Genomic DNA, 6,000 nt, shown 5'->3' with positions numbered 1-6,000 from the left:
AACAGACTGATGCCATGTTTTACTACAGGAGGGTCTATAGATGACAACCCACCCTGAGTTTATGCTGCCACAAGTCTTAGTTTTCGAGCTACTGTATGGAAAGTTGCCTTGTCACCCAGTTTTATGCCTACTGTATATAAATGATAGCCATGATTAGGCTCTACTCCAATTTCTCAAAAAACAATTAAAATCGCATTTGTCTTGTTAAATAAATGATGCTTTTCTTTGCACCCGTCTTTTTGTTAAAACAAGAAAAGAATTTCTTAGCTTCGCAGATGTTCATCGTTGAGCAAGTTACTTACAACTTCGAATGCACTGCAGGTCTGAAGGGGCTTTTATTTTGATACATTCCATTAGTGTCACAACCGGAAGGACCTTTTTCTGCTGCTAATTGTCACTGGCTTCGCTTTCCAACCCTCGACTGGGGCGGCAGCTTTAGCACGGGCTCAAATCACCGAGAGCACCAGCGGTAAGTGAGCTCGTCATTGTATGGACTGGTTGCTCCGAGTCGAACGGCACATTTGTTTCCATCCGCCGCCCACCCCGCTCGTTGTGCGGTCCCATTTCTAGCCCAAACCCGCCGCCACAATTGTCATAATTGCCTTTTCTTTCCTTGATTTCTTCACTTCCATCACCTGCTATCGGAAGTCCCCTTCCATTTTCAACTCACAGGGGCGTCAATGACTCCCCCAAGAACCTCACCGTTATGGTGCTGCCGCCGTGCCAGTTGTGAGAGCGGTGGTGAGGAGTTGAGTTTCAGGATTTTTACAGAACGAGAGGAAAGAACTGACGGGAATATTTACGGGAGAAGAGGTCAAACAAGCATGGAGATGAATGGAGAGCGCTGTCATGGGGGAGTCCAGTGCCCCGGTTCGTTTCAATGCACTTTTGATTTCACGCGTGCTCTGTAGCAAAACTCTGGTAGTGTGTACGGGTACGGGCAGCCGCTTTCTCGGCTTTAACGCACCAGCAGTGCTAAGAACCGCGCATTGCCCACCGATCATCAAACCCCATGGTGGCTTTATTATTAACATGCTAGTTTGCTTCAAATGCCTGATCGTGTTATTATGCCCGCATCTCTCATACCTCGCAACGACTGTTGTGCAGTGCTCTTGACTTTTTTTACCTGAAATATTACAAGACTCCGAGCTGGGTTTGTTTCTAGACGGAACCTTATTGGCGACGGAGGGCGCGAAATTGGGGCGGGGTAGCGTGGCGGCGGGATAGCCGATTGGCGGAGATTGGCGGGCTGCCTGCACTTGGATTTGTGAGCCATCAGCCAGGCGGAGCGGCGGAGACGGAAGGAGCGAAGAAACTCGCCGCGTTTGAACTCCGTTGTGATTTCTTCCTGGCCTCGGGAGCCTCGTTGTTTAGGCTGTGCGAGAGAAGCTACAGTACCAGGTAACATGAAGATTAGAATGTGACAAATATTTTATTGTTTGGAAAAGTGACACCGGTATTAATGTAAATGACTTCCTGAACATGTGCGTTGAAAGAAGTAACAACGCCAATTAGATGACAAGTGTTTATCACGAAGAAAAATACTACACTTTGGTAGCATTCACCCCTTGTCACATAAACGGAGTTGCGTTAAGGCATTGTTCAAAAGAATATACACGCACTGTACAAATACATACGTTGTCTGATCCATCCGTTTGCATCAAACAGCAACCCCAAAACATCAAACTGTACTGCTTTACATAGAAGACTCCCCAGGCCTCAGCAAACCCGATCTCCCAGTCCTCCCTATTACTTCGGTGTGTCAGAAGCCACAGCACACATCCTCTCCATGTCAGGCATTGAAGTTGCACATAAACCAGAAAAGACCCTGCGGGCAGTTCTGTTTAATGCCAAAAGCCAGACATCTGCAGCAGAGACACGGTATACAGTATACAGTATAGTATATCACGCAGTACATGCCTAGCTGTATATGTGGGACACAAATCTAAAACACTTGCAACACGTAATAGGGAACATCACAATGCTGTCAGAAGGAAGGAGCCACTGACTGTAATGTATGTACGTACCAAATTATCTGGACACGTTTAACTGGGACACAGTCAAAGGAAGTGTCAGGGCTAATACTAGGAGTGACAGAGAGCTGGCCGAATCGTGGCTATCACATAAAAACGCCATCAACAGACACTTGGACATGAACCCAGCATGTGCAGGGTTAAAAAGAAGAAGATCCAAATAATGAAAAAGACTTTTAAGACTTAACACCCTCTCAACCCCACTGTATTATTTTCTTCTTTTGTGGATTTCTACCTATAAATATATAAACCATATCACAGACCTTTGCTTCTGTGTGCATTTATATATATACAAGTATCTTACTAGCTGTATCCCGTGGCTTTGCCCACATAGTAATGAAACAGGACAAACTTTAAAAATCAGTAGATGTTGGCAATGTATCTGATCGTGTTCAGCTCTGATGGGAGAGTGTCACCTGCGTGGGGAGAAGAGCACTTGACCGTGATATCTCTGCCAATCAGCAGCTACCCTCTAAAACACACGTAGCTCTGATTTGTCTCTCAAAAATGTCAAAATGTTACTCCTTAACAATCTGTAGTGATAATGTCTGTTGAACAAACAGGTATCGCTAGCTAAGCGGAGGCGAGGTGCACTCCAACACGTGGTGAGACGCAGAGTGACTTGAATGGAGGCTGGCGAGTGAATAGGAAGGCCCCGCCCCCCTGCCACTCTGTTGGATTTGCATAAACACATCGGGACCCCAAGAGAATTCTGGAACTTAGCGCAATGAGAGAAGTCGCAAAATCAACCGGAAAGTTGAAGCAAATTATAGAAAACAACCCGATCTAAATCTGTTAAGTAATTATCTCGTGAACAGCGGACAGACATACAGACATACAGACAGAACGTGTTTGAACCACAACAACAACAACATTTATTTCTATAGCACATTTTCATACAAATAATGTAGCTCAAAGTGCTTTACATGATACTGTAATAATAATAATAATTCTTTACATTTATATAGCGCTTTTCTCACTACTCAAAGCGCTCTCCACACAGGGAGGACCTGGGAAGCAAACCCACAATCTCCTTACTGCAAAGCAGCAGCAGCACTACCACTGCGCCACCTGTGAGAATATGATGAAGAAAAGAGAAAAAAAAGACAAAATGAGAATTAAAATAAGACAACACTAATTAAAATAGAATAAGAGTAAGGTCCGATGGCCGGGAGGACAGAAAAAACAAACAAAAAACTCCAGACGGCTGGAGAGAAAAATAAAATCTGCAGGGGTACCAGGCCATGAGACCACCCAGCCCACTCTGGGCATTCTACCTAACATAAATGAACAGTCCTCTTTGTATTTAGGGTTTTCATGGAAGGACTTGATGGTGATGTTCATGTAGATTTCTGGCTTCTAATCCATCAATGTAGGAGCATCACGGTGCTTTGATTAGGTGGTGGTGGTGCAGGTCGCCACCACAGAAAAACCGGAAAAAGAAACAGAAGACAGAGTAGGGGTTAGTACGGATTTTAGAGCCACCATGAATAGTTATGATAATTAATTGAATATACAGAGTATCAGGATTAAATTAAATTGAAGTTATGAGAAAGCAAAGTTTAAGTAATGTGTTTTTAGCAGTGTTTTAAAGTGCTCCACTGTATTAGCCTGGTGAATTCCTACTGGCAGGCTTTTCCAGATTTTAGGTGCATAACAGCAGAAGGTCACCCACCTCACCACTTCTTTTAAGTTTTGCTCTTGGCTAAATTCTAAGCAGACATTCATTTGAAGATCTCAGGTTATGATTTGGAATATAAGACGTCAGACATTCCGATATATAAGAAGGAGTGAGATCATTTAAGGCTTTGTAAACCATAAGCAGAATTTTAAAGTCAGTTCTGAATGCCACAGGTAACCAGTGTAGTGACATCAAAACTGGAGAAATGTGCTTGGATTTTCTTTTCCTAGTTAGGATTCTAGCAGCTGCATTCTGCACTCGTTGCAAACGATTTTTGTCTTTTTTTTTTTTTTTTTTAAAAACGTTTCTTAGTGAGCACCTATGGGCCGGGGGTAACCTACATTCCAAATTTCAAGTTCCAAGCCCCCATGGTTTGGGGGATTTTGTGATGAGTGAGTCAGTGGTATTTGGCTTATATATATATATATATATATATGTATATACACTAGGGGTTCCACCCCCTGCTCACTTCACTCACCCACCCCCTGGTTTGGTTTACTGGATATACAATTTAAAGAGATTTGTATTTTCATGGGAATTGTTACATATGCATTATTTTCACTTTCACTTTCAAACTCTTGTAAAAACAATACTTGTAACCACACCCGGGGCTGAAAATAAAGGACATCTCTTTCCTGCAGGACGTATAACGCTGCTTGCGTCGTTGTGAAGAGGGTGCTGCTGAACGCTCGCTAAGGAGATGCCGTCGGATCATCTGCTGTCTTACTGCTGCTGGCGTGCTGTGTGTCTCACTGCCCGATCATTTCAAAGCCTATATAACAGCTGTTCTTTTGCCACTTTGTGTCTCTCCCACTCGGACTGGGGGGGGGGGGGGGGGGACTTTGGGTCGGTTAGGGTGGCTGAACGCACGCTAAGGAGATGCCGTCGGATCATCTGCTGGGTTTCTGCTGCTGGCGAGCTGCATGTTTTGCTTCGTGCTTGTCATTGTTTTAAGAGCTGGGAGCAAGTTAAAGTGTCTCTCGCAGGACTTCAAATTGTCTTCCGTGAAGATCACGTCTCGTCACCCTAGTCTCCCTCCCAAAGATTTTTTTTTTTTAATAATATTTCTGTGTGGGCTTGGTGCCCTGCCCGGGGTTTGTTTCCTGCCTTGTGCCCTGTGTTGGCTGGGATTGGCTCCAGCAGACCCTCGTGACCCTGTAGTTAGGATGTAGTGGGTTGGATAATGGATGAATGGATGTGTATATTTTATGTGTATTTACAGTGCATCCAGAAAGTATTCCCAGCGCTTCATCACTTTTTCCACATTTTGTTATGTTACAGCCTAATTCCAAAATGGATTAAATTCAATTTTTTCCTCAGAATTCTACACACAACACCCCATAATGACAACGTGAAAAAAGTTTACTTGAGGTTTTTGCAAATTTATTAAAAATAAAAAAACTGAGAAATCCCATGTCCATAAGTATTCATAGCCTTTGCTCAATACTTTGTCGATGCCCCTTTGGCAGCAATTCCAGCCTCAAGTCTTTTTGAATATGATGCCACAAGCTTGGCACACCTATCCTTGGCCAGTTTGGCCCATTCCTCTTTGCAGCACCTCTCCAGCTCCATCAGGTTGGATGGGAAGCGTCGGTGCACAGCCATTTTAAGATCTCTCCAGAGATGTTCAATCGGGTTCAAGTCTGGGCTCTGGCTGGGCCACTCAAGGACATTCACAGAGTTGTCCTGAAGCCACTCCTTTGATATCTTGGCTGTGTGCTTAGGGTCGTTGTCCTGCTGAAAGATGAACCGTCGCCCCAGTCTGAGGTCAAGAGCGCTCTGGAGCAGGTTTTCATCCAGAATGTCTCTGTACATTGCTGCATCTTTCCCTTTATCCTGACTAGTCTCCCTGTCCCCATCCCCACAGCATGATGCTGCCACCACCATGCTTCACTGTAGGGATGGTATTGGCCTGGTGATGAGAGGTGCCTGGTTTCCTCCAAACGTGACGCCTGGCATTCACACCAAACAGTTCAATCTTTGTCTCATCAGACCAGAGAATTTTCTTTCTCATGGTCTGAGTCTCCTTCAGGTGCCTTTTGGCAAACTCCAGGTGGGTTGCCATGTGCCTTTTACTAAGGAGTGGCTTCCGTCTGGCCACTCTACCATATAGGCCTGATTAGTGGATTGCTGCAGAGATGGTTGTCCTTCTGGAAGGTTCTCCTCTCTCCACAGAGGACCTCTGGAGCTCTGACAGAGTGAACATCGGGTTCTTGGTCACCTCCCTGACTAAGGCCCTTCTCCCCCGATTGCTCAGTTTAGATGGCTGGCCAGCTCTAGGAAGAG

At 44.8% G+C, this 6,000-nt stretch overlaps 1 protein-coding gene across 1 annotated transcript in view; it reads left to right on the top strand.

The window, feature by feature from the left end:
- Positions 1 to 376: 376 nt before the first annotated feature.
- Positions 377 to 6,000, top strand: part of LOC114669399 (gastrula zinc finger protein XlCGF26.1-like) — a 43,789-nt gene continuing 38,165 nt past the window's right edge. The window contains exon 1 of the mRNA XM_028825614.2: positions 377 to 469. The gene's annotated coding sequence lies outside the window, so the exon portion shown is untranslated. The remainder of the gene's footprint in view (positions 470 to 6,000) is intronic.

The sequence above is a fragment of the Erpetoichthys calabaricus genome, chromosome 2, assembly GCF_900747795.2.
Source record: "Erpetoichthys calabaricus chromosome 2, fErpCal1.3, whole genome shotgun sequence".
NCBI classification, from domain to species: Eukaryota; Metazoa; Chordata; class Cladistia; order Polypteriformes; family Polypteridae; genus Erpetoichthys; species Erpetoichthys calabaricus.
The sequence above is the reverse complement of the archived record's forward strand: the minus strand, read 5'-3'. Positions and strand labels throughout refer to the sequence as shown.